Source organism: Triturus cristatus, chromosome 2_2 (genome assembly GCF_964204655.1).
Source record: "Triturus cristatus chromosome 2_2, aTriCri1.1, whole genome shotgun sequence".
Classification (NCBI taxonomy): domain Eukaryota; kingdom Metazoa; phylum Chordata; class Amphibia; order Caudata; family Salamandridae; genus Triturus; species Triturus cristatus.
Genome location: NC_140582.1, coordinates 1156551640 through 1156579181, shown reverse-complemented (window position 1 = coordinate 1156579181; position 27542 = coordinate 1156551640).

Below are 27542 nucleotides of genomic sequence, written 5' to 3'. Positions count from 1 at the left end.
GTGCTCGCAAGATATTTCTCCCCGAGTACGCAAACAGTGTTCGCGAACAGGAAAAAAGCATCGCGAATGATCGGAACAAGCAATTGGTGTGCTCGCTGAACTTTTGCATGCTTGTGGAGATTTTTTACTGTTTCGCGTAACTTTGCGTAGCAATTCCGCCCAACCCTAGTGTTCACAGAAGGCACTTCGATTTTTGGTATTCACAGAATGCACTTAAGACTCCTAACTTTCGGGCGTGTGGCCTGAGGCGTCAAGATGGCGTCAAGATGGCGGTCGCACTCTAAGAGTGCTCCGGACCCCTTTTGTCATCTGCCTCTAATCTGCCCGTTCACAGCTGCCATCAATACCCCTTGGCCTCCCTACGGGGTTCTACGCTTCACCTGCAACGTCTCGCTCCCCTCGGCGGGCGAAACAGAGTCTCCACCGTCCCGCTTGGCTCCCTTCTTGATGTGGCCCATGATTCCTGACATGGCAGCCTCCTCGCCTGAGCCTAGGCCCTGTACCTCGCCACACCGCTGCCTAGCTTTCCCGGTGGTTGCGGGGGGGGGGCAACTGAGTCTGACGGAGATCTGCTTGGTTTCCTTCCCCACCCCTCCTACAAATCACCGCGCTATGGCAGCGATGCCTGCTTGCGGCGCTTCGGCACCTGACGTCCTGGCTGCGGACCCTGCTTCCTTGCGGCTGGGCCCGTGAGAGGCGTGGAGCAGGCGGATTCCTCCCCGGTGTTGGCCGGCCTGAGGTCATCTTCCAGGCTGTTCCGGTGAGTGGGGGTATGCGGTGCTCGGCTACCAGGTTCGGGTAGCGGCGTAGGGGTTGGGCCTCCATCCTTCCCAGCATAAGCGGTCTGCTCTGCCATGGCTCCGGTTGGCCTCCCCCCCACTGGGACTGTGACGGGGGGAGTGCAGTGCTCTGGCCCCCTGCTGAAGTGCCTTGCCGAAGTCTGGGGACATGCTGTATTTGGCACAGCCCCCCTGGTCATTCAATCAATCAATCATGAAATTTATATCGCGCACTACTCACCCGGAAGGGTCTCAAGGCACTTGGGGGAGGGGGGCTGCTACTGCTCGAACAGCCAGGTCTTGAGCTGTCTCCTGAAGGCGAGGTGGTCCTGGGTCAGTCGCAGGTGGACGGGCAGGGAGTTCCATGTCTTAACCGCCAGGTAGGAGAAGGATCTTCCTCCGGCGGTGGTCCTCTGGATGCGGGGGACGACGGCGAGGGCGAGGTTCGCGGATCGTAGCTGGCGGGTGGGCGTGTAGAAGGTCAGTCGGTCGTTGAGGTATCTTGGGCCCAGGTCGTGGAGGGATTTGTGTGCGTGGGTGAGGAGTCTGAACGTGATCCTCTTGTTGGCAGGGAGCCAGTGCAGGTCTCTTAGGTGGCTCGAGATGTGGCTGCGTCGGGGGACGTCCGGGATGAGTCGGGCGGAGGCGTTCTGGATACGTTGAAGTCTTTTCTGAAGCTTGGCTGTTGTGCCGGCGTAGAGGGTGTTTCCGTAGTCAAGTCTGCTGGTGACGAGGGCCTGGGTGACCGTCTTCCTGGTCTCGGTCGGGATCCATCGGAAGATCTTGCGAAGCATGCGAAGGTTGTGGAAGCAAGCTGAGGAGACGGCGTTGACTTGTCTGGTCATCGATAGGGAGGAGTCCAGGATGACGCCCAAGTTGCGTGCGTGGTCCGTTGGTTTGGGTGCGGTGCCTAGTGCCGGGGGCCACCAGGAGTCGTCCCATGCGGAGGGCGACGGTCCCACGATGAGGACTTCTGTCTTGTCCGTGTTCAACTTCAGGCGGCTGATGTTCATCCATTCGGCGACGTCTTTCATCCCTTCGTGTAGGCTGGCTTTGGCGGTGTCGGGGTCTCTGGTGAGGGAGAGGATCAGCTGGGTGTCATCGGCGTAGGAAATGATGTTGAGGTTGTGTTGGCGTGCGATGGCAGCGAGGGATTTCATGTAGATGTTGAAGAGAGTGGGGCAGAGCGATGATCCTTGCGGGACGCCGCAGATGACTTCGGTGGCCTCAGAGCGGAACGGAGGGAGGCGTACTCTCTGTGTTCTGCCGGAGAGGTAGGAGATGATCCATTCCAGGGCCTCCCCTTGGATGCCTGTGTTGTTGAGGCGTTGGACTAGGGTGCGGTGGCAGACAGTGTCAAATGCTGCGGAGAGGTCTAGGAGGATGAGTGCCGCTGTTTCGCCGTTGTCGAGCAGGGCTCGGATGTCGTCGGTGGCTGCGATGAGGGCGGTCTCGGTGCTGTGGTTGGCTCTGAATCCGGACTGCGAAGGGTCGAGGGATCCGTTCATCTCGAGGAAGGCGGCCAGTTACTTGTTGACGATCTTCTCGATGACCTTGGCAGGGAAGGGAAGGAGCGAGATGGGGCGGAAGTTCTTGAGGTCGGTCGGGTCAGCTGTAGGTTTCTTCAGTAGTGCGCTGAGCTCGGCGTGCTTCCAGCTCTCCGGGAAGGTGGCTGTGTCGAAGGAGGTGTTGATGATGTCTCGGAGGTGGGGTGCGATGGTAGAGGCGGCCTTGTTGAAGACATGGTGGGGGCACGGGTCGGTCAGAGATCCGGAGTGGATGGTGTTCATCATGCGTTTCGTGTCTTCGGGGGCACCTCGGTCCATGTCTGGAGAGTGGCGGCGGGGTGTGTAGGTTCGACCGATGGGTGCGGGGGTGGAACGCCGAAGCTGTTGTGGATGTCGGCGATCTTACGAGGCGAGGGAGTCGCAGAGGTCCTGCGTGGGAGTGATGTCGTTGTAGCCGGTGCTGGGGTTGGAGAACTCCTTGACGATGTTGAAGAGCTCCTTGCTGTCATGGGTGTTCTTGTCCAGTCGTTCCTTCAGGGATTTCTTCTTGGTGGTGCGGATGAGCTGGTGGTGTTTGCGGGTGGCGAGTTTGAGGGCAGTCATGTTGTCGGCGGTCTTGTCAAGGAGCCAGGCCTTCTCGAGGGTGCAGCAGGCCTTCTTGGAGTCCTTGAGTTCGTCGGTGAGCCAGGGGGCCTTCTTGCTTCTGGGTCTGGTGAGTGGGTTCTTCATTGGGGCGAGGTCGTCGGCACAGGAGGTCAGCCACTGCGTGAGGTTGAGGGCAGCTGTGTTAGGGTCCGTTGTCCTGACTGGTGGGTTCTGGCTGAGGGAGGTGGTGAGCTGGTTGACGGTGATCTTGCTCCAGTTTCTGTGGGGAACCTGCTTCGGGTGGTGGTGGATCGTGTTCTTTTTGAAGCTGAAGTGGACGCAGCTGTGGTCAGTCCAGTGAAGTCCGGTGGAGTGGCTGAAGGTGGCGTGCTTGCTGGATGAGAAGAGGGGGTCGAGCGTGTGGCCGGCGTAGTGGGTGGGGGTGTTGACCAGTTGCTGGAGTCCGAGATTGGCGAGGTTGTCCAGCAGGGCGGTGGTGTTGTGGTCATTGTTGTTCTCCAGGTGGAAGTTGAGGTCCCCGAGTAGGATGTAGTCGGCGGAGGGGAGGGCGTGAGGGCTGATGAAGTCTGTGATGTCTTCGCAGAACTGTGTGCATGGTCCAGGGGGTCTGTAGATGAGGGTGCCTCTGAGGGTAGTCCTGGGGTCGGTGTGAATCAGGAAGTGCAGGTATTCGGCGGCGTTGAATGTGTCGATGGAGTCAGTCGAGATGCGGATGGTGCTTTTGTGAACAATGGCGATGCCCCCTCCGGTCTGGTTGACGCGATCCTTCCTGATGATCTTGTAGCCCTCTGGGATGGCTATGGCGATGTCGGGTGCTGAGGAGGCGTTCATCCAGGTTTCCGTGAAGAAGGCAACGTCAGGAGATGCGGTGTCGAGGAGGTTCCAGAGTTCCACGGCGTGTCGGTGGACGGAGCGGGTGTTGAGCAGGATGCACTTGAGGTGGTTGGTGTTGTCCGTCTTGGTGGGCGCGGAGCCGGTTCGGAGGCAGGAGAAGTTGCAGGATCGGCAGGCGAAGGGTCCATGGGTGCGTCGCGGGGATGCTCGGTAGCACCCGGGGGCTCGGGCGGTGTTGAGTGCGATGATTGTGGCAGCATCGTAGGTCCTGCGGGGGGGCTGACAGGCGCGGGGGCCAGGGGGTCTGGCGCTGGGCGTGGTCCAGGCGTGGATGGGCGCAGACGGGCTTACCTTTGGCGCACCTTCGGCGCTCAATCAGCGCTCCTGCTGCGCGCGTCCGCTGCGCGGTTGCTCAGGGGGCGTCATAAGTAGGAGCCGGGAGGGAGGGTCAGCCGGGAGGCGGGAGACGGGAGGACCAATGGGTGAGGAGGGGAGGCGGGGCTACGGGGCAGCGGCGGCGGGAAAGCACGGAGGTGACCGGGGCAGCGGGGCCGGTGAACAGGTGAGGAGCGGGGGCAGAGGCGGCAGGCTGCGGGCGGAAGGCGGACCTGAGGAAGATGCGGAGGGCAGCGGCGGAGAAGAGGTGAGCGGTGATCTGCAGCGGTCAGGACGCGGTCAGGAAGCGGTCAAGAAGCAGGTAAGGCAGCAGGCGGGCGAGCGGCCAGAGCAGTGTGGAGGGAGCGACCGCCTGTGGGGGCACAGGGGGTCACAGTGAGTGACCCGACAGGGACCCCTTAAGTAGGAGCCGGGAGGGAGGGTCAGCCGGGAGGCAGGAGACAGAAGGACCAATGGGTGAGGAGGGGAGGCGGGGCTACGGGGCAGCAGCGGCGGGAAAGCACGGACGTGACCGGGGTAGCGGGGCCGGTGAACAGGTGAGGAGCGGGGGCAGAGGCGGCAGGCTGCGGGCGGAAGGCGGACCTGAGGAAGATGCGGAGGGCAGCGGCGGAGAAGAGGTGAGCGGTGATCTGCAGCAGTCAGGACGCGGTCAGGAAGCGGTCAAGAAGCAGGTAAGGCAGCAGGCAGGCGAGTGGCCAGAGCAGCGTGGAGGGAGCGACCGCCTGTGGGGGCACAGGGGGTCACAGTGAGTGACCCGACAGGGACCCCTTAAGTAGGAGCCGGGAGGGAGGGTCAGCCGGGAGGCGGGAGACGGGAGGACCAATGGGTGAGGAGGGGAGGCGGGGCTACGGGGCAGCGGCGGCGGGAAAGCACGGAGGTGACCGGGGCAGCGGGGCCGGTGAACAGGTGAGGAGCGGGGGCAGAGGCGGCAGGCTGCGGGCGGAAGGCAGACCTGAGGAAGATGCGGAGGGCAGCGGCGGAGAAGAGGTGAGCGGTGATCTGCAGCGGTCAGGACGCGGTCAGGACGCGGTCAGGAAGCGGTCAGGAAGCGGTCAAGAAGCAGGTAAGGCAGCAGGCAGGCGAGCGGCCAGAGCAGCGTGGAGGGAGCGACCGCCTGTGGGGGCACAGGGGGTCATTGGGGGGCCCCTCTTACTGGTGGACAGGGGTGCTGGTGGTGTGCTCCCAGGGGCGCGGCCCTGGACTGGTTTGGTGCCCCTCTGTCCTCCGTGCTCTGTGTCTCCACTGAGGCCTCATCCCCTGCCTCAAACTTTGCTGGCCCCTCAGGGAAGCGGGGGCTTCTCTGAGGTTTTGCCTCTGGGTGGCCGGTGAAGAGGGGGCCCTTGCCCGGGATCGGCTTTTGATTCGGGCAGTGGGACGCTGGGGGACACTGTTGGCGTGCCCACCCCCCTTCCTCCTCCTTCGCTTTCTTGCCCCCTTCACCACCTCCGCGCCATGCTGCTCATTTGGGGGTGTAATTTGGCGTCCACTGGCCTGGGCGCATGGGATGGACCTCCCTGGCCGCTCCTGTTCTGGGGGTGGGTCCACCTGCTGGGATCGTGGTCCTCTGGGTGGTACCGAACCATCCGCATGCCAATAGCCTGGGGTACCAGGCCTATTTTCCAGCTGCCGGTGCTGAGGAGCGGCAGACTGACCTTTTGAGGCCCATCTCACCTATCCCCAGCCAGTCTTTTTCGGACGGTGGGCAGTGCTGCCCTTTTCGGCCATCACATTGGACGGCGGCGGAGGGAGGAGTCCCCATGGTCGTGTTGGTTGCTCCTTGGCCTTGGGAGTCTGGCCTTGGCGCCCGGGCTGGAGCACTGGCGGCCTGGGTGTCGGTTCTCTCCCTTCCTACAGCTGTGGATTGCCTCCCTCATCCTTCCGGCGGTGGGTACCTCCTCCACGGTCGCGATGGGCAGGGACCGTGGCCCGAGAGCATCCGCTCCACCAACCCAGACAAAGATGGACCCATACACCACCAGTGACCAGGACCCTGGCAGGGGGGCGTCGAAGGTGATCCGACAAGCAATTGGTGCCTCCCAAACCGTGGTGGAGAACAAGATCGGTGAGGTAAGAGTGGACATGGACCTCATTTGCCAAGACCTGCGTAATGCGACGACCCGGATCTCGGAGGCAGAATTGCGTATTTTCTCTGCCAAAGATGACATAGGCCAGCTGAAGACACAGGTGGCCCAGCTCCAAACTCGGACCTCCGAACTGCATCGCCGGGCTGAAGATGCCGAAAACAGGTCACGAAGGAATAACCTACACCTCATAGGTTTTCCCGAAGGGGTCGAGCAGGGCCGGGCTGAAGTGTTTCTGGAGACCAGGATACGGTCCTGGACACCTAAGGAATCCCTCTCCCCATGGTTCGCGATCGAGCGGGCCCACCACTCCCTGGCTCCTCGACCTCCGCCCGGGGTCCCACCTCAGCCCATCATCATGAAGGTCCTCAACTTCCATGACCGAGACGCTATTCTCAGGGCGGCTAGGTCGCATGGTCCAGTGTCCTACCAAAACAACAGGATTATGCTCTTTCCGGATTACACCAGGGAGGAGCAGACCCAACGCCGAACTTATGATGACGTCAAACAGAAACTTCGCAATCTGTGTCTCCGCTATGGTCTCCTCTTCCCAGCCCGGCTCAGAGTGGTGTTTCAGAATAAGACACTCTTCTTTGACACCCCTCAAGCGGCATGGACTTGGCTCAAAGAGGAGTGCCCCCTCCGGACTCACCCCGTTTCCCCCCTTGCCAGGCGGGAGCCAAGACAACCTTCTCCAACTCTTCCCAAAACGCAAAGACGCCGCACTCGGTCCCGCAAGAAGGGTGCTTGACGCAGCGGGCCTCCTGCTCACCTGCCGCTGTGTGCCAACTGCTTATTTCCACTGAGGTGCCTCCGGGGCCCCACAGCTTGTCCGGGTCCATGATCGATCTGAGCCAGGTGCCGGACCCCTCTGGGTCGTTGCGCCCTACCATGTCTGACTCTGATTTGTCCAGGAGCCCCGCGCTTCATGGATCCGGGGCTGAAGATTGAGCGGGACCTAGGAGCTCGCTAGACTGAGGTTCAGGTTATGTTTCTTTGACTCTCTTGCAGCTGTGAATGATTTCATATCCGTCTACATGGAGGCGTCCACCTTTGCCAAGACCAAGCCCTGCTAATCGTTTTAACTTAGCACTCAGTCTATTTGCATTGTTGTTTTGTTGTTTCCTTTTCAGGGCGACAGATGCTTCATTTCCAGAAGTGTAGGGTGGGGGGCATTGGGGGGGGAAGGGAGGGTGGGCAGACCGTTGTCTCCCGAGTGTTTATTGTTTTTGGCCACCTACGGGCCGCTGTTCTTTGTTTTTCTAAGCAGCTTTCTGTGCACACACGCTACTGATGGCGACAAGAGACATTACCAGACCACATGATCCTCACCCCCGTGCCCCGGCTATGGGATGTTCTTTCCCCTGGGACCTGGGTCTACCTCCACTGTCCTCCACACACACTACCCGCTCTGATGTTGTCTACCTTAAGTAGATCTCTCCACATCTTGTCGTGGAACGTCAATGGCCTATTAGACCGCATAAAATGAGCTGCTGTTTTTCGCAGCGCCCAACGCCACGCACCTGATATCCTTTTTCTACAGGAAACACACCTTCTGGGAACTCAGTGCACCTTCCTCGCCCGCTATGGGTTCGACAGGATCTGGCATTCTGGTTTCACGCGGGGTTCCCGGGGGGTGGCCGTATTGATCCGCAGGGGTCTCCCCTTTACTTTGACACAGGCTGAGATGGACGCACAGGGCCATTACGTGGCCTTGACCGGCAAGATTGAGGGTCACCCTCTTAATCTTTTGTGTAAATACATTCCCCCCGCCACAATGCCATCTACCCTTTGGCGCATCACACATGTACTCTCCGCCTTTCCTCAGGGTCTGACGGTCATCGGAGGCGACTTCAATGCTGTTATGCAACCTCCTCGCGACACGACAGGTGCTCCCTCTGCGTCTCGTCTTGCCTCTGCTAAGCGCCTTTCTGATTGGTCCTCCGCTCAGGGTCTCTGTGATGCTTGGAGGGTGTGGAATCCCGTCGGGAATAGTACACTCACACTTCGGCGGCCTACCATACTCACTCTCGTATTGACCTGTTCTTGTTGCCGGCCCCCGACTGCCAGTTGGTGTCCGGGGCAAATATTCTGCCCAAGGCATCTCGGACCACTCCCCTATCTCCCTTCGTCTCGGGGCTTCCCCCGCTGGCGTTCATACGACTTGGCGGATGAATGCTTGGTTTCTGCAAGATGCGGAATTTGTTGAGTCCCTCAGGCGGGAGTTGCGGCAATATTTTTTGCTCACTACAGGTTCGGTCCCCTCGCCGGGTACTCTATGGGAGGCTGGCTAGGCCACTATATGAGGAGTGGTTAGGGGCTTGGTCCACGCGAGGCGCACGGCCCAGGCAGCCCGCCTTGTACAGCTGGAAGCCTGTGCTGCGCAGCTGGAAACAGCTCAGGCTTCAACTGAAAGTGCTGATTCCACCCAACAACTTGCATTGCTCCTTGAGGAGATCTGTCAGATCTCCTTGGACTCCGCTAAAATGCTCTGGCGCTCCTCCGTGGCGCGCGTATATGGCTAGGGAGATAAAAATGGCAAATTACTCCACACCCTAGTCTCATACCCCAAAGCCAACCACATAATTCCCAAGGTACGTGAAGCGGCCGGCGTTCACCTTTTCACCTCTCGGGCTATTGCACAAGCCTTTGTGGGCTACTATGCTAATCTTTACGCGGCCTGACCCCCGAGGACTCCCTAGCTGCATTGTTGTCGGAGACAAGGACCCAACTGCCTCGCCTTCCACAGACGGTCTCAGAGACGCTCAATCTCCCCTTTACTCCGGAGGATATACACGGGCCATTTCACTCCTGCATTCCGGTAAGACGCCGGGCCGTATGGCTACCCTCAAGAATACTACGCGACCTACCGTGACATGTTGGTCCCACATTTAACTGGTTTTGGAATTGTTTCAGCATGTGGTGAACACCGGGTCCTTTCCTCTGGCGACGGATGTGGCCACTATTGTGGTCCTCCCCAAGACACAACCGCCCTCCCTGGCCTGTGCGGACTACCGCCCCATTTCCCTCATTAACACCAAGGTGAAAATCTTTGCCACAGCCTTGGCTCAATGACTTGGTCCACCCGGACCAATGTGGGTTTATGCCTGCCCGGGGTACCCGGCACTGCATACGCCGCCTCCACCACGCCCTTGCACACCGCCAGCATCTCACTCCATATTAGCCCTGCTTTTTATTGATTTTGAAAAACCATTTGACACAGTTGACTGGAGCTATTTGGGGGACGTGCTGGAGGTTTTGGGATTCGGCCGTCCATTTTGACGCCTCGTTCGTGTTTTATATTCCAGTCCTAAAGCAAGGATCCTCACTAATGGTGTGCTTTCAGAGACATTCCCCATTCGGAGGGGCTCTCGCCAAGGCTGTCCGCTCTCGCCGCTCTTATTTGCGTTAGCGATGGAGCCCCACGCCTCTCTCATATGTCAAGATCCCTGCATTTGAGGATGGGATTGGAACCCCTTTCATGTTGAGAAGGTCGCCCTTTACGCCGACGACGTCCTCCTCTTCCTGGCGGACCCCGAGAACTCCGGCCCACGGTACTTGGACGCCCTCTCCGCCTTTGAACGGGTCTCGGGCCTTCGGCTCAACCTGGCGAAGTCCACCCTGATCCCCCTCCACCCGTCCTGTGTCTGCTTCGATTGGCAAATGAACATTCCCCTGCGCAGGCAGTCCTTTAAATTCCTGGAGGTTTGGGTCGCCCTACTTCCAGAACTCAAATGGACCCTGAATATTACACCCCTGGTTACCAGGGTCAAGGTGGACCTCAGGAGATGGCAATCCCTTCCTCTTAACCCCCTTGGCAAAAGAGCCCTTTTTAAAATGATGGTCCTCCCCCGTTTTTTATATATTCTACAAAATATTACCTTTCCCCTCCCGGTGAGCTGGTTCCGTGAGCTTTTTTGGGGGGGACGGGAGGCCAAGTCTGTCCTTGGCACACTGCCGCATAAATCCTTATGACGGGGGCATGGGGGCATGGGTGTAACCAACCTCCACCTTTACTATCTGGCCACGAGACTGATCGTGGTTCATGACTGGTTCGCGGGCGGCTGGTCCGACCCGGCGTACCAAGTGGAACTCAGATCGATGGATTTCCTGCCGCTCCAGTCCTACTTATATGGGGCCCCCATACCACAGGTCCTCCCCCCATCACTAGGTATGTCCTCCTGGCTTGGCGTACAGTTCTGCGCCACATGAAATGGGACTGGAAACTTACCAGACAGACGCCCCTGTGGTGTGGTACTTGGCTGCGAGAGGCCTCGTCCCTTATGGACTTTCGTCGGTGGGACCACATTGGGGTCTCGCTTCTGGGGGACGTTTGGGTTGGGGACCACATCAAAACGTTCGCGGATTCGCAACAGCGCTACTCCCTCCATTCCTCCAATTTTATAAATACTTACAGCTTAGGCATGCCCTGAGGGTACACATTCCGTCTCCCACCTCCATCCCTGAATTTAGTCCCCTCGAGGCCCAAGTGATGATGGGGAACCTGGGTAGAGAGGGGGTGTCATGGATTTACTGCTCCCTCGTGAACAATGGCCCCGCAACCCTAGATTTGTTGCGTGCCCGCTGGGAGGGTTGGGTGGGCCCTCTAGAGGATGCGGACTGGAGGGATGCTCTCATGGCATCCAAGACCTTGACGACCTCCTCCAAGCTGCGTCTAGTTCAACTCTACTACTTACACACGGCATACCTCACCCCCGTGCGTCTATACCGCGCCCGTCTGCGGCCCTCCCCGACCTACACGCGATGTAACCACGCCCCTGCGGACTTTTACCACATAATTTGGCTATGCCCTGTCCTTGCACCATTCTGAGCAGGAGTGCAACTGGAAGTCACACAGACCCTGGGATGGACGGTTCCCCATGATCCCATAAGATTGCTTCTGGGTGTGTTTGACGGCCTGGATGGCTCCCGAGCCGATAAGCGTTTCCTGGGAACAGCGGTGGCAGTGGCGAAGCAGGATATAGTGGCTAACTGGTCTCAGGCCCGGTCTCCTACTATAAGGAAGTGGAGGCGGGGGGTAAACTGGTGCGGATCTCAAGAGGAACCCCTCTTTGAAGCCCGGGGTTGTCCCGAACTCTTTGAAAAGATTTGGGGTAAATGGTTCAACCTATTATCCTAAGGGTTATGTGCAATGTTCCCTCTAATATTTTTCCTCTGTGTGCGGCAGTATAAGGTCTCTGTGTGCTGCAACTAAGGCTATGTGCGCGTGGGAACCAGACTGTGTATGTGGGTACAGAGCAAAATATTACTCCAAACCTTTGCTTAAAAAAGTGAAAAGAGAGTGCATTTCCACACATGTAGCGCCACATGAAGTGTCTTAAGGCAGGTTTTCAATTTCGATATACACACAATGACATGAATTGGTCACACAGGGGAGTACACTTTGGGTTTAGAAAAGCACAGGACTCCAATGGTGGTATCATAATTAGATTTTACTGAAGATCCTCAGCTCAATATCTGTTCATAAGGTGGGGAATGTTAGGAGCCTATACAAGATCACATATATACACAATTACATAACATATTTACAATTAGATGTGCAAGCTACGGAGAAATGTCTGGATATCCCGTCAGAGATAGTTTGTCACCAGTCCAAAAATGAGTCCCCTACAGAAAGTCATCGTAACAACTTCTGGGTTAAAGTAACTTGTGGTAAAGTCGCAGTCGGGGTAGTGAATGCTTTGCAAAGGCTCATCGTTGTTGAGACTGTGAGGTAAAGGAGGTTTCCCGTGATTAATTGCTGGAGAGAGATTTTTGTCTGGTTGCAATTTTGACTCATCATAAAGTAGTACAGAGGTTTAATATGCCTGTTACAAAAATGTGTACCATACACACAACAGAACTGTATTTTATGTGGATAGCTCGGTAGGTTACTGCTTTTGTTGTAGAGAACCTTTTGTTACTTGCAGTTCATAAGTTACAATTATGATATAGGACAGCAACCTACGAAGTGTCAAAGAGCTGCTTGCAAACTGCATGGTATGGGTGAAAGAGTTACGTTTTTAGGTCTCGCCTAGACAGCGCTTGCGCTGTCTCTCCGAGACATGCAGTATACACTTTAGTGTGGAAGCTTCGTTTAAGCTCCGCCCACTCTCCGCCCATCATTTTTATTGGCTTAGGTCAGTAAATGCTGCCTTCCAATTGGTTTAAGGCTTATTAGTCCCGCCTCATGATGATTATGTCGTCATTTGTATCCTTCCAAGGCTACTGGCCCCTTCACTCGCGCACTTTGTTCTGGCGTGCAGCTTTATCACAGCGTTGCGCACGCGATGACGTGCTCTCTTCCTGGCTGGTGTTCTGTTGTTTACACCTCCCCACCTGTAAGCGCTCCCCCCGCGTGTGTGCGCATGCCCATCATGCTCTTCCCCGGCACCTCGTAGCCCACTCAGTGCCCAACTTGTTCTTGCGTGCAGCTTTATCATGACGTCGCGCACGCGATGACGTGCTCTCTTTATGGCTGGCGTTCCATTGTTTTCAGCTCCCCGTCTGTAAGAGCTCCCCCGTGTGTGTGCGCCTGCCCATCATGCTTTTCCCCGGCTCCTCGTAGCTCACTTAGCGCCCAACCCGATTGGCTGAAGAACAAAATGCAAACAATGGCTGCTTATTGGGGCCCGGACTCTTGGTCAGTGAACTTGCGACCCTAGCAGGGGTGCAGGATTCGTACCGCTGCTGCTCTCTATATAAACCAAAGAGCACTGGCCGTGTGGATCAACTAAATGCAGCTCCCTCTGCACTCGCGACCCAGGCGGGGGTGCGGGATTTGTGCTGCTGCTGCTCTGCACTTCCATATATATATGTCAACAGCCCGTTCCTATTAAGTATGTAAATAGTGACTAATCTCTTGTTTTATTAACATACCAGGCTCGGTTTGTTTTCCTCCTGATAATTGCTTTCGTTTTGTTTATGTTAATTTATAGTGCCTTGTTTTCTTTGCTATCCTGCGATGCTCTGGTGCCTTAGGAGGCAGGAGCCGGTGTGCGCGAGGGGCAGGGCGGGCAGCACGTGCTGCTTGTTTCCACCTCTATTCCCCGCTCCTCTGACCTCCAGCAATATGCTCAATGCTTTGCCGGGCTCCTCGTAGCCCAGTCAGTGCTCAACCCGCTTGGGTGAAGAACAAAATGCAAACAATGGCTGTATGTTGGGGCCCGGACTCTTGGCCAGTGAACTAGCGAACCTAGCAGGAGTGCAGGATTCGTACCGCTGCTGCTCTCTATATAAACCAAAGAGCGCTGGCCGTGTGGATCAACTAAACGCAGCTCCCTTTGCACCCTCGCCCACACGTTGCGCAGTAGATCTGGCCACACGGCAACGAACATTGACTAATATCTTCTTTTATTAACATACCAGGTTCGCTTTGTTTTCCTCCTGATAATTGCTTTCGTTTCGTTTGTTAATTTATAGTACCTTATTTTCTTTGCTTTCCCGCGATGCTCTGGTGTATTAGGCCATGGTGTTGTTTTCATTGGATTGGATCTGACCCTAGATTAAATGCGTGCATGTATAAATGATGGAGCGGTGTTCAACTGCCTCTCTCCTAAACTGTCTTTTTGTTTTCTTCGTTTATGCACCCCACTACCCCTTTTCGTCTACTGAATCCTATCTTTTATCGCAACTTTGGTGCTCCTTTTAACTTATTTTAACTGTCGCCTGCCCAAGATCAGGAAGCATGCATACCCAACCGGCACCTCCTCACCACTTTCCATCAGCCAACAGCAACCCCCATGCCCGGCGTGCACACAGCACTACCGACTGGCTGTCTTCCTGCTCCCGCATTATTACTCCGCGGTGCAGCCACAGTGGCTACATTCCCCGCGTGTGCCCCACAACATGTTGTTCCCGCCATGGAGGTTTCCCACAGCCGGGTGCAGTTAATCAGTACAAGGACCCAAAGGTATTTGGCATCGCAGAATAAGAACGGACGTGAGACAGGTAGCCTTTTTTTATTTATTTATTCCTGAGAATCCATTTTAATCTTCCCAGTCCTCGTCATCCACGTTGTCGGGGTCAGTCTACAAAGAAGCTGCTTATCTCCCGCGGTGCCATATTATTTAAAATATTCCCAGCCCCACTGTAATAAGTGAGACGCATGTCATAAAATAGTATCTTAAAAGGGACTACAGCTGTTGACCACTTTCTAACTGCCTGTTCCCATTATTAATGCCAGGTTATGTCAGTAGAAGGCTAATGATGAGTGTGTGATGTGGATTTATGGCTAGCAGTGGAGTGCTGCTGGCGCTTCCCGCTCACCCCTTGTCATAGCAGACACTGTTTACAGCCCCGGGCCTGTAATCTACAAATTCATTGCTATAGGGTATTTGAGTCCAATGTAGTGAAAGGAAGCCCAGACTACAGCACCCACAATGCAATGTATTGTCACAGGAATGTCCACGTTTGTAAACTGCCTGTAGTGGCCTAAGGTGACCACCTGGTTAGTACTTCAGTAGACCCCCTCGCTAAGGGTGGATTATTAGGGTCGTAAAGCTACATGTCAGAATATAGTAGTGGTGTTGTTGAAGGCTTTGGATGGGCTACTGAACTCTGGTGGGTGTAGGAAACAACACTTACACTGCGTGCTAATTACGTGCTCATGTAAATATGAAAGGGCGATTAGGCCTCAAGCACCTGCAACTCTGTCTCCTTGCCAATGGCCTAATAATCATTTACCAGTCCCAGGCTGGTGTGTCCAGGCCTTCGGGTTCCTTGTTCTAGTAAGTTCTTGCCCTGTTTGTTTTTCTGGCGTTGGTATTCCTATTCACAGCTCCTCTTCTCACTTGTAATTTGTGATCGATGTTAAATTGTAGATTGTGTCCCCTGGTCCTACTGCATCATCCGCTGTGTTTCCACTGACATTGCTTTCACGCTCGTGAGTTCATTGTTGCTTTCAGACTTTTTTAGAGGAGTTCCAGAAATGTGTATCATTTTCCCATGTATTTATGACAGCTTCGAACTGGTGGCTTACTGCCAAACCACAGTGTGGGTATGGGCAGTGGGTCTTGCAGCAGTTGTGATTGCCTGTGGTTTTCATTCAGTTGGATAGATGGGTATGTCATGGAATGTGTTGTCATCTGCTTCATTAGTTGTAAGGCAGCTTTTCTCTAAACCTAGTTCTTAGTTGAGGAGGGTTTTAATGAACAGATTACAAAATTCGTAGATCACTCTACTGAAAGCAAGTACGGACTTGTCTGCTTCCGCATAGCGACTTCTTTCTTCTCTTCAACTGGCTCTATTTAACTGTCTTGATAGGAAACAACCAGTAGAGGTCAGTAAAATAGCAAAATTGCTTTCTGCTGAGGGACTTTCTTTTTTTAATTTTTCTGGCAACTGCCTCTATTTAACTTTCTTGATAGGAAACGACCAGCAGAGGTCGGTAAAATACCAGAATCACTTTAGCATTCTCTAGATTCCAGTCCATAGAAATTGTCTTCCACGAGCACCCGTAGACAATAATATATATATTTTTTAAATCTTGTATTTTCAGTGATATGACCAATAAAGGCCCAGGTTTTATATTAAAAACAGAGCTTTGGACTATACCATTTCCCACTAAATGCAATATATCTCTCCATGTGTTCCCATAATTGGCGTGTCACGCAGTTTGGTGCTTACTTTCCCTCAGTGTTAAAGAATAGTAGATGTTTCAGCACCCAGGCTTATGTGCTTCACAGCTAAATACATATAAGGTCCCAAAGGCGAGACCGATGCATTGCAAATGCTTGTTTTCCTTATCTTTCACTATACTAATGATGGTAAAAAGGGTTGGTTTGGGTAGAAATACATTCTTATTAGTAAAGACAACAGTATGTGAGGTCTTTATTTTCCTAATTATGTTCAACGAAGGGCCATCAAATGTATTTCCATTGATGTCTTCTGGCTGTGGCAGAGTTAATGTTACGCGGTCGCTAAATTATTATTATTAGGGAGGTTTATAAAGCGCTTGGTTACGCTAGAAGCGTGTCCCCGCGCTACATTTGAAAACTCAAAGCAGAAGTGGGGAGAAGGCTCAGTTATCTTGAGAAAAGGTGTGTTTTTAAGTTTTTCCGAAAAAACTGGATTCCGAAGGGTCTAGGCGGAGATTAAGAGGCAGGGCGTTCCAGCATTTCGCTGCCAAATGGCGAAAAGAGCGTCCACCCATGCGGGCCTTTCTGATCCTAGGGACCACCAGTAGACCTCCGTGAGAAGAACGCAAAGCACGTGAGGGTACATACTTGATGGCTAGGTTCTGGAGTGGTGTCGGCGCTTTCCGAGCAAGAATGCGATGACAGGTACAGAGGGCCTTGAATTCCACTCTGCTTCTTACTGGCAGCCAGTGGAGATTGTGAAGGGCAGCTTTGGAATCTGATCTTTTGGGGAGTTTTAAGACGAGGCGGGCTGCCGCATTCTGCAATACCTGGAGGCGGTTTATTGCCTTACAGGTGGCACCTAGATACAATAGATTGCCATAGTCCAGGCGTGATGTCACGAGGGCATGTACCAGTGTTCTCCGGGCGGACATAGGGAGGAGAGCAAGGACCTTGCGTAAGATTTTTAAAACGCTGAAACAAACACCCACCACTCGGTTTATTTGGGGTCCAAAAGACAGATCAGCATCAAACCATACGCCAAGGTTTTTGACTTCCTGACGGGGCATAGGAGCTTCCCCCAGACAAGGGGGCCACCACGCCGATGACCAAGCGGAAGGACTCCCCCCCACCACGAGCACCTCTGTCTTGTTGCCATTTAGCTTAAGGCAATTGATGGACATCCAGGTAGCAAGCCTTGAAACTGTTCGAAGCAAGTCCGGGTCCTCGTGATAGGGAGATGACCAACTGCGTGTCATCTGCGTATGACACGATTTTCAAACCATGGCTCACGGCAATCGAAGCCACTGGGGAGATGTAGAGATTAAACAAGGTTGGGCTCAGGGACGATCCCTGGGGAACGCCCTGTCCCAAACCCATGTCTCTCGAGTAGTGGTCACCCAGGCAGACTTGGAAGCTTCTCCCAGTCAGGAAGGATTGGATCCATAGGAGTGCAGCTTCAGATATACCTCCGTTATTCAAACACTGTAGCAAGTTGGCATGAGCTACAGTGTCGAATGCTGCACTCAGGTCCAATAGGATGAGGGCCATGGTGTGACCCTCATCCGCCCCCTGACGAAGAGCCTCCACCGCTGTTAAGAGTGCGGACTCTGTGGAATGACGGGGACGAAAGACGAATTGAGTGTCATGTAATAATGCCGCTTTTTCAACGAAGTCCATCAGTTGTGAGTTGACCAATTTTTCGGCTACTTTGGCCAAGTAAGGAAGAAGTGAAATTGGATGTAGGTTCTCTAGTTTCTCGAAACTGATGGTCGGTTTCTTCCTTAGGGGTAGAACCACCGCCTTTTTCCAGTCTTTAGGTACAATCGTGCTACTAAAAGACGTGTTAAGTAGATGTCTGATGTAGGGTTCTAATACCACCAGACTGTCTGTCAAACGTTTAGGTGTGGTAGGGTCTCGAGGAGAGCCTGACCTCACGGATTTGTAAATTTTTACGAGATCTTCTGGTGGCGGGATAACAAAGTAGGTCAGTCTAAGTCTATCACCCCATTCCCTGGGGCTTTCGACGAATTCTGCCCCAGTTATAGGCTGTGTTGGGAACGCTGCGTATATTTTTGCTATTTTCTCTGAAAAAAAATTAGCACTTTTATTGCACGATTCGGGGGAACAATCATCTGGGACACTGGATGATTTCCCACTCGAGAGAGTTTTGTAGAGCGAAAACAGCTCTTTTGTGGAATTGCTGGCTTCATTAACTCTAAGCGTGTAGTATGCTGTTTTGGACTTTCTAATTAGACCATGGTAGAGTCGCCTCTCTGTCAAGTAGGTGGCTCTAGATTCTTTAGAGAAAGTCTTGCGCCATTCTCTTTCGAGTTTCTTCAGTGCGGTTTTCAGGGCTCTAAGTTCTTCGTTGAACCATGGGGCTGTTTTTTTAACACGGTCCCCAGATTTGGTTTTTTGAAGAGGAGCAGTGCAGTCAAGTGCCTCAGTGATACGATTGCAAAGATTAGTGTTGGCTGTGTCAGCGTCAACCCCCCCCCCGGGCTCCCCCTTTTAATCAATGCCTCGCAGAATTTATGCTGGGAAAAAGTAGCCCAGTTCCGTCTAAGATGATACAGCAAAGCTGGCTGCGGAGGTCTATTTCCAGGGATACGAATGGTGAAGGGAACTAAGTAATGATCCGACCAGGGAATAGGAATAGGGGATTTGGCTTCTACTTCCCCCCAGTTAGCAAATATGGGATCCAAAAGGTGACCCAACTGATGTGTTGGACCGCTCACAATTTGAGTCAGCTGGAGGGCACCTAATGCCTGACTGAAGTTCGTACTAATACTGTCTGATGGATTATTGAGATGTAGGTTAAGGTCTCCAAGTACCAAAAATTTATTGTTACATAAAGCGGTCTCCATGATGCCTTCAACCAGACTTTCCTCAAACTTGGCTATAGGACCAGGGGGTCTGTAGATTAGCATGCCCTTTAGCGTATAGCTGTTGTTCACATTAATAGTGAAACTCCCAGCCTCACTGTCCAGGATAGGGGAGCTTTCAAATTGGCATTGCAAACTTTCTCGGACTACAATTTCAATGCCCCCTCCCCTGCCAGTGGGTCTGTTTTGTCTGTGTATTGTGTATCCTGCTGGAAGTGCCTCAAGGGCATCGACTGTAGAATCGTTATCTAGCCATGTTTCTGTAAGAAACATAAGGTCCCATTTAGTCTCAGAGAGTAGATCATATAGGTCCAACTTATGTTTCCTTAATGATCGCACGTTAAGTAGTCCACAGTGTATAGTGTAGTCCATGCTGGTCGTGTTCCTGTCAAGGTCAAAGGAGAATTGGCAGTGTTCACAGCCTGTAGTGTTTTCTACGTGTAGTTTATGCTTGCATGACACATTAACGTTGCTGAACCACACCCACAGTCTCCAAGATTTTAAAAACATTTTTTTCACTTTTCCCATTTGCAAGACTATCATTTGCAACAAAAATGTTAATTAATTGACCGAAATATTTTTTTTCAGAAAATGAAATAATTTTCACTGATTCATGGAATCTTACAGAGTGTTTGCGTATTTTTAAAGCCTACAATGTCCAAATCTCTGACTTTGCATGTGCAAAACAAAATTCGCAACACTGACAAGGCGGTACAAGTCACAAACTGATTTCTGATTGGCAACGTTCACATCATCACCCCTTCCTTGCGATCTGCAATGACCGGTATCAATGATTTGTGAAAACTACTGTGGTCACAAATCATTGATTGCAAACCAACACAAGAAATGACCTTTATCCCTGCTTCTGTATTGCCTCAAGCACAGAAGACACCTGTTTCGCATACAGACACTTCTTTTGTGCTCCTTACCACTGGCCTAGTGTAAGCTGTGGCAGGGTGACCAGTGTCTATTCAAGTTCAATGCACCTACATGGAATCTGTGATACCCAGCCATCCATACAGTGGTGGGTTGAGATGGCCAAACTCTCCCACAGGCATTCAAATGAGCATTTCACAGAACTCTAGATGCACAGTGAAAAAAATATTACAATATTAAAAATCACGTTGATTTTGTTCTTGTTCCACTTTGAAAACACCAATGATTACCACAATTCTATGTTTCATTAACTATGGCAAAGTCCAATTAATCACAAGGGGTTAAACCAAATCGGGGTACAAATTAGAAAGAAAGGCAGCTAAAGGGTCCGAAGGCCAGAGTCATGCTGAGCTGACTGTGTTTCTGGTGGATAACAGCAATGCAACAAGGTAAGACTTTAGCACTCAGCTGAACATAAGTTTAGGAGTTACGTCAAACCTTTAAAAAATCTTACCTCTTCTTTGTATGGCAGCCAAGACTTTAAAGTGTTGTGTTGATAGAGATCAGGGTGTGTATAATATTCCCACTACCACAGATAGAGTAATCTCACAGTTACACGCACATACATTCACCATACGCTAGGGCCCATTTCACTAACATACGCTCAAATACTCTACCAGCAATAAACCTGTGGAAAGAAAACTCCTAATCACCCTGCATCTGTATCGAGGTCGATAAGACCTGGTTATTATGACTGTCCATAAACATAATCTATACAACCTATACGGCAATAATCAAAATATATACTCAATAATTGACAAGAAATAATATCCAACACCATGTTCAAATTATATTGCTTTATCTAAAATTAGTCAAAGAAAATCAATCAGAATAAATCATTTTTCTCATAGTTACCTATTCTAGCTAAATGTCAGAACGGGTCAGGACAAGTCTCTCGGTAAGGTTTCTCAAGACGAAGTCCCTTCAGCATCAATCCTCAGCAACGCAGATTCGGTACGCGGCAAAGGCAAATGGCAAGTGGCAAGTGGCCTCTCTAAGCTAACAATTCTTATACTAATTTGAACAAAAGAATGATACATAGAAAAGTTGTAATGTCCGCTGGACCGCTGAGCAGAGCGAGAAGGAAAGGATGTAACATTGCTACATTTGAAAATCTCCGCTCAGGAAAAATCACAAAATAAAGACTACGGAACAGGAACCAAGAAACACAAATGTATCTTGTTAGTTCTACTTCTCCTCGGCAATGAGACCATCGATCAGAGTCTTTCTCTAAGGCTCCTTTGTTTCCCAAGGCTGCCAAGGACGTTCCATTTCACTTGGAGATTACCCAGGCTGCTGCTGTCCTCATGGAAATTTTACAAGGCAAGCAAGGACTGTGGTCAGCTGACTTCAGGACCATATTCAGCAGGGCTCTCTCCCATCACGGTTTTCTACTTTCAAATCGAGGCCAGGCTTACAAAATCGGCCATCTTTGACTAGGCCACCATAGGCCACAATAGACCATCTTAATTAAAAGAAACAAAAACAACGTTACCACAGCATAGTGATTAAACAGTGCTAATCCCACTAATACCCTTATGTGTATGTATCTATCTAGCACTTGCAACATAAAAAAGCATTAATTCGAAAAGCGTTTTGTGCTCAAAAATAAACAGCACATAGCAACGTTTAAACATGAAAACACGCACGTTATTATTAAACAGCACATTTATGCGTACCCACGTGTAACTCTCTCTTATTAGGACAAACGGATTGATTAATATAAACACACTTGCACAAGACAAATAATTAATTATTAGTAATTAATAAATTAATATGACAAATAGACATACCAGAGCTTCAAAAACCAACGAATTTTCAAACAGAAAACTCTGCTCCAGCAGTGTCACCTCCACATTCCGGGCTTACCCTCCCTCGATGACTAAAAACATGGCAAGTTATATTTTAAACTAAACAGTTGGAAACATTTTATGTGTTTCATTTCTGATCACTTAGGTAAGGATACAAAAAGAAATTTCCCGCCAACACACACCGCACTCAGACGAGCACTGGAGAAAGTAAAGTGCTGTTAATGCACCCCGTGGTGCGTGTTCCATAGACTGTCTGTGTGCGTTAGCTGTACCCTTTTTGAGCTGTGCCTGAGAACTTAAAGGCCAAGCAAAAGACAATCCAGACAGAAAACAAGGCCGCAGAAGCGCGGAAAGAAAAGCAAACACCTTATAGTATGGCGAGTTTGAAGCCCCTTTTACAGCAGTGCACCTGAAACGTGTGCCACACAATTAAAGGTCAGGCTGGATTAAAACATTATCATGTGATGTGTCTGAAAGGCTGGGAATCCTGTTATGTGCGCCCCGAGGAGACAAAACAGGTGTAGTTGAGGTCGGAAGTCCATAAACCAGTGTCATTTACAAGAGGAGGGTAGGTCGGTTTCCTAAACCTGCCCAGAGCCTTCTGATGTAAGATGAAGCGGAGAAGAATAACTTCAAGTACTTCACTTAAAGGTAGGTGTGAGGTTTATTCAGGAACGAAGGTAACAGCGTACAACTCTGACCGAACTCATAACTGCCCAAGCTCGAACACAGCCAGGTTCAAAGAACACACAAAGAACATTCCCTGGTTCTAGAAGCATGATGGGAAAGGATAGAAAGGAAGGGCTAGAACCAAGTAAATACATTTGAGAATAAACATTTACAACACATCTTCCCCCTTACAATTAAATATAAGTCACAACAATAAAACAACCCCCTGTAAATACTAGCACAAATAATTATTCAATAACATATGTGGTGTGTGTGATAAAAAGATCTGAAAACTAGCACAAATAATCATTCAAATAAATAGGAGGTCTGCGAACTCTTCCACTTCTGCCCATTGTCTAGTAGAACATAATCTTGAAAACTCTCCTTAACGTTATATGGGCCCTTGAACTTAGCGAGACCTTTAGTAAACCTCCCCGGTTTCACCTTAACTAAATCACCACAAGATATAGACCTTGAAAAATCTCGGTTTTCATGCAAGCAAGTATCAACCTTTCTGTTGTCAGATAGTCTGTTCTTGATCCAGGAAGGTGTCAATTTGGTACCAGGGCGCCTCCATCGCATTAACTCAAAAGGAGACTTTCCTTTATGCTCATGAGATGTGGTACGGTAAGCCCACACCATGTCTTGCACCATCTCATCAGTAAAACAACCGGAAGAACAAGACATTTGTATAATCCCTTTCACCACTCTATTAGCCCTCTCACAAACACCATTTCCTTGAGGATTGTACAAAGAAGTACGGTGGTGTGTTACACCACAGCCAGACAAAAAGGCACGCATTTTATGTGACGTGAGCTGTGTGCCATTGTCCGTTATCAAAATTGAAGGACAACCTTCTTCTAGAAATAAATCCTTAAGAAACTTTATAGAGCTTTCAGTAGTTATGTCCTTTACAAATTTGACCGTAAGCCATTTAGAAAACACGTCCACCACAACGATGGCAAACCTTTGGTCTAATGGCAACTCATCCATAGGACCAATAAAATCGAGGCAGATACTATGCCAAGCTTGTTCAGGAGCAGAAATACTGCCCATGGTCTGAGTAGAAACCAGTTTAAGTCTTTTCTCACTGTCTCTGCAAACCGGACAATTTTCAACCCAGGCAGAAACCTGTGCATCCAAACCCGGCCACCAAAAATCTGCCTTAATTCTACGCTGAGTGAAAGTCTGTCCCAAATTGCCTTCATGGGCTAATTTCACTAATTTGGGTCTCAAGATACATGGGGGAATAAACTTGTCCCCTCTAATAAGAATATGCTCGCCACAAACAGATAATTCATCCAAAATCTTAATAAATGGACGGACCGAGGGTTGAACACAACTCTCACGTCTTGCTCCTAATTTAACCAACTCCATGACGTTTAATAAAACATTATCTCCAGACATGGCAGAACACCACTCCTCTTTATCAAAAGTACCATCACTCAATACTACAACATCATGAACAAATGCAATAGCACCATCATCTTGAACTTCAGATGAGTCATATTTGCAATTCTCACTCTGCATAGACAACCTTGACAAACAATCAGCTTGTATATTGCGCCATCCTTGGATACAAGCCTAGCTAGTCTAGGAGAACCTTTCCCAGCTCCCCCAGGAGACAAAACCCGAATCAACGGTTTATGATCTGTCATGAGTTGGAACCTGATACCCCAGAGGTAAGTCCTAAAATATTGTATGCCCCATGCAGGCGGCTAAAGCCTCTTTCTCAATCACTGAGTAATTCTGTTCTGAAGTAGAAAGAGTGCGTGATGCAAAGGCAATAGTTCTATTGCCTTCATCAAATTTTTGGAGAAGAACAGCCCCTAAACCATTTGCACTCGCATCTACCATAAGCACCGAGGGACGTTTGATGTCGAATAATGCTAAAACTTTAGCTTCGCACAATTCTTTTTTTATTGCATTGAAACACTCAGTATGACTCACATCCCAAGCAAATTTCACACCTTTTTTTAGCAAGAGTCTTAAGGTCAGAGTCTTGTCAGAAAAATTCCTAAAAAATTTTGAAAAAAATTCAATAAGACCCATAAAAGATCTGAGTTGATCCTTATCAGCAGGGCAAGGAGCCAAACGTATGGCTTGCAACAAATCCTTTTTGGGCCGAAATTTCATACCCTAGGTATTCGATCTGTTGTATTAAAAATGAGCACTTCTCTTTGCGAAGGGTTAAACCAGCATCTCCAACCCTCCTCAAAACCTCTTTAAGGACACAATTATGATCACCAATAGTTTCCCCCAAAATTAAGATATTATCTTGGAAAAACACGACCTAATTGATACCTTTAAACAATTCTGTCCCCATCCGCTGAAATACACTAGCAGCAGAGGTTAGACCAAAAGGGAGCCTAGTAAATTGGAATGTCCCCTCTGTGGTAATAAATGCAGTAAGGCTTTTAGATTCGTCGTGTAAGCGAATCTGATGGTATGCACTCTTAAGGTCTAACTTGGTAAAATATTGTGCACCACTTAATGTGGTAACTAATTCTCCAATATTAGGCAGAGGAAAGGTATCAGCTATGACACTCTTATTAAGGGACCTGAGGTCCACAGAGAATCTAATTTTCCCATCCGATTTGCGGGAAATCACAACCGGAGAAATCCACGTGGATGCCTCAACTGGCTCAATAATACCACCCTGTAGCATTTCATTAATTAGAGATCTAACTTCATCACTAACTGTAAGGGGAACTCTCCTAAGTTTATGTTGGATGAGAATAGAATTTTCTTTTAGTAATATCTTGTGGACATACCCTTTTAGTTCACCCAATTCATTGTCAAATACACTGCTAGCATCTTGTAAAATACTATTAAGTGAAAGCTCATCAACAACCATCACTTGGGGAAACGCTCTAGGGTTCACAATTATATGTAGGTCATACTGGTGAATCCACCCAAGGATTGGAGGCCCATCAACAGCAACGTACACTTTACCTTTAGTGGACTTGCCTGAAAAAGAAATGTAAGCATTGAAATATCCTAACAAATCTATACTTTCGCCTTGATAACCTGTGGGACATATGTCACAGGACAAGAGGGGTAAATCAGACCACTCTTTTCTAAATATAGGTTCAGGAATTATTGTATATCTTGAACCAGTATCCACCATTAAGGTTACCTCATGACCATTAATATCGAAGTCTGCCCTTGGACGTTTTTCCCTCATCTCATTAATAACATTAACATGTACATCAGAATCATATACTATTAAGATTTTATCTTTCTCTCTCTTAATTTTAATGACCTTATCGTCCACAACAGCAACTTTAGGCTTTCCTTTATATCTACACATTTTCGAAAAATGCCCCATCTTGCCACATTTTAGACATTCTTTATTGTTGGCAAAACAGAATTTGGCGTCTGAGGCATGTGTGTTGCTACCACATCTTGAACAAAATTTTGTGGGAATTCTCACAAAAGAATTTTTCTTTACAAAGGATTTTCCTTTAAATTTGAGTGCAGCAATAGATTCCTCATCAACGCTTTCACACTCTTGCATATATTTCTCAGATACTTCAGATATCTGTGCCTGAGTACTGGATCTCTGTAATTCCTTCATACATATTTCGGATTGTTCAACAACTTTAGCCAAATCCACTGCAACTTTTAACGAAGGATTCTTGGTTGCCCAGAGTCTTACTTGTATCTTTTTATTATTGCACTGCACGATCAATTGGTCGCGTATTAGTTCGTCTGCCATAGCACCAAAATTGCATTTTACGGATAATTCTCTTAACCGTGTTACAAAATCATCAATGGACTCATCAATACGTTGTTTGTGTGTGTAAAATGTATACCTATTCATGACTAGGTTTTCCTCCTTTGTGAACTTTACCTCTAGTCTATATGTAGCGTCCTTGTATTCATTGGGCGATGCTTGACCAGAAGCTTGCAATGTTTGAGGTAGGTATTTGAAAATACGTTGTGCTTCTTTACCAAGGGCACCCAATAATAGCGCTTTCTTCCGCTTTGCCGTAAACTTTTGACCGTCAAGGGCATCAAGATAGTTATCAAACATAACTATCCAGTCTTCCCAAGAAATTTGAGGTGTTCCAGGTTCACTTAAAAAGGGTGGAGGAAGAGCCACATTAATTTGTTGCGCCATACTGATGATCTAAAGCTATGTGAAGTTTAATTGTAGTCACAAATCTGGAAATACAAGTCCAATGAAAGCGCAAAAGGTTGAAATAAATTGTGACTAGGGATGTGATCCTCTACAGTCGATTAACTAGTACTGCTTTTACTTGGTAAAAAAACAATGTAGGTACATACAATAAGAACACACACAAAAAATATAAGTAAATAGTCACCAGTTACCAGTAATCTTCAATATTGTGGGCTACTGTGTCGCTACGGTGAGCATTGAAAGTCAATATGTCGAATCAGAGATTTACTAATGAAGACAGCTTTCTAGCTGCTTCGCATCCTGAATAGTTCCGATTGTTACCCAACACGATGATGTCGTTGTTCCAGTAGGTGGCGCTCCAAGTACGTGGTGTGCGCACCAAACGTAACTAGGCAACGCGTGTGAACTCGAGCGCGAAGAGACTCCGTTTCACCGTTAGTAAATGACGTGGGTGCCAAGCTCCTCTGAACACAAAACAGGACAGCCAAATCGCCTGTAGTCCATAGGATAGGATGCACAAAACGATGTTGGTGCAGTAGCACGCAGGATCCAATGCTTGGGAAGAGTCGCTGTCCCAAAAGTTGTTCCTCCACACCAAAACCGCTCTCGAGTCACGGTCCGATCAGCTTCGAAGATCGTCGCCAAGTGATGTAAGATGAAGCGGAGAAGAATAACATCAAGTACTTCACTTAAAGGTAGGTGTGAGGTTTATTCAGGAACGAAGGTAACAGCGTACAACTCCCCAGCTGACCGAACTCATAACTGCCCAAGCTCGAACACAGCCAGGTTCAAAGAACACACAAAGAGCATTCCCTGGTTCTAGAAGCATGAAGGGAAAGGACACAAAGGAAGGGCTAGAACCAAGTAAATACATTTGAGAATAAACATTTACAACACCTTCCAACTCTAACACCTCGAGATTAAAAAAGATTGGAAAGAGATTTAAACAAAGTGTTTGTTGCTGTGTTCTGTTGTATTACGAGATGATATGACTATGCATAGAGTCAGGGGTATATGCCTACAAATTCCACGATATAACAAAAATCTCTCTCTGTCTTTCTGTCTCTCCCCCTCCCCTCACAAAGCACCAGAGTCGCAACTAGAGTCAAATTTCGGGGGGGGGGGGGGGCTAATTCTTCCAGCAGTAGGAAGTGTGGAGATGCAGGGGCTCTAAGAAGGGGTGAAAAAACGACAAAGCTCATTATCCTGCAAATGGTCTTTTAAAGACCCGTGAAGTACTCGGGTGCGGCTGTTGTGTGCCCAGGACCCTGTCTCAGCCCGGGGGTCCACACACGATGGGGGGGGCTGA